Source organism: Lolium rigidum, chromosome 6 (genome assembly GCF_022539505.1).
Source record: "Lolium rigidum isolate FL_2022 chromosome 6, APGP_CSIRO_Lrig_0.1, whole genome shotgun sequence".
NCBI classification, from domain to species: domain Eukaryota; kingdom Viridiplantae; phylum Streptophyta; class Magnoliopsida; order Poales; family Poaceae; genus Lolium; species Lolium rigidum.
In genome coordinates, this window is record NC_061513.1 from 138,380,546 (window position 1) to 138,382,130 (window position 1,585).

Sequence of the window (1,585 nt, forward strand, 5' to 3'; positions counted from 1 at the left end):
TTTCCACGACCCTACGATTCAAGCAAAATCTCGGGGGCTACTTGACATAGGCATCCCTAATGGGCCTGCCGAAGATAGTACCCGGGGTTTACTGAAGGCCCATTATCCGAAGAATAAGAAGATTCGGGAGTCCAAGATATATTAAGGAAAGTTAGAGTTGTAATAGGAAGTGCTATTTGTAATCTGGCGGGATGAGTTAGAAACCGTCCCGGACTCTGTAACTTGTACGAAACGAAACCCTCGGCTCCACCTCCTATATAAAGGGGGAGTCAAGGGACGAAGAGATGATCGAATCATTGTCTGCAAACCCTAGTTTTCATAATCGTCGAGTACTTTTCGGCTGAAACCTTCGAAATCTACTTGCCCTCTACTTCTAACTAAACCCTAGCCTACAATCCTTAGGCATTGACAAGTTAATACCTTGTCAGGGAACGATAGTAGTAACCCATACCAAACAAAAACAAGTCATCATGATCAATAAGTGCGCGTTCGACGCGGACCTGTTCATTTTACCGATGAAGGACATTGATGTCATTCTTGGTATGAACTGGTTGGAAGCTAATGGAGCATTGATCGATCGTGTGAATAAGACGGTATCGTTGAAAAGCCCCGATGGAAGTAGAATGATCTACCAAGTCGACAAACATACACGGATTGAAGTGGAGCTACTGACTAAACAGACATGAAGGAAGTGAAATTGGAAGATATACCGGTAGTGAATGAATTCCAGGATGTATTTCCTGCGGAATTACCTGGTATGCCACCAGATAGGGAGATAGAATTCACTATCGACCTAATTCCAGGAACAGCACCGATTGCTAAAGCACCATATAAGATGGGGCCTAAAGAGTTAAAAGAACTTAAAGAGCAATTGGATGACTTGGAACAGAAAGGATTTATACAAGAAAGTGTTTCACCATGGGGATCACCTGTAATCTTCGTGGATAAAAGAGATGGTGGTAGAAGGATGTGCGGGGACTACAGAAATTTGAACAATGTCACAATCAAGAACAAGTATCCACTTCCAAGAATTCAAGATCTATTTGATCAAGTTAGAGGCGCGGGAGTCTTTTCCAAAATTGATCTAAGATCCGGTTATCACCAGATAAAGATCAAGAAGGAAGACGTTCCGAAAACTGCCTTTGTTTCAAGGTATGGACATCATGAATACCTTGTAGTGCCATTTGGATTAACCAATGCCCCAGCAATATTCATGAATCTCATGAATAAGATTTTCATGCCATATCTAGACAAGTTCGTCATCGTATTCATCGATGATATCTTGATCTATTCCAAGGATAAAGCTGAACATGCTGAACATCTGAAGATAGTGTTGCAAACACTAAGAGAACATCAACTCTATGCCAAGTTTAGCAAGTGTGAATTTTGGCTAGATCAAGTGGAATTTCTTGGTCATGTCATTAGCAAAGATGGAATAGCTGTTAACCCGAGCAAAGTAGCAGCAGTTTTAGAATGGGAAGCACCCAAGACTGTCAAGGAAATTCGAGGATTCCTAGGAATGGCAGGATACTATCGGAGATTCATTGAAGGATTCTCCAAAATAGCAGGACCAATGACGAAGCTG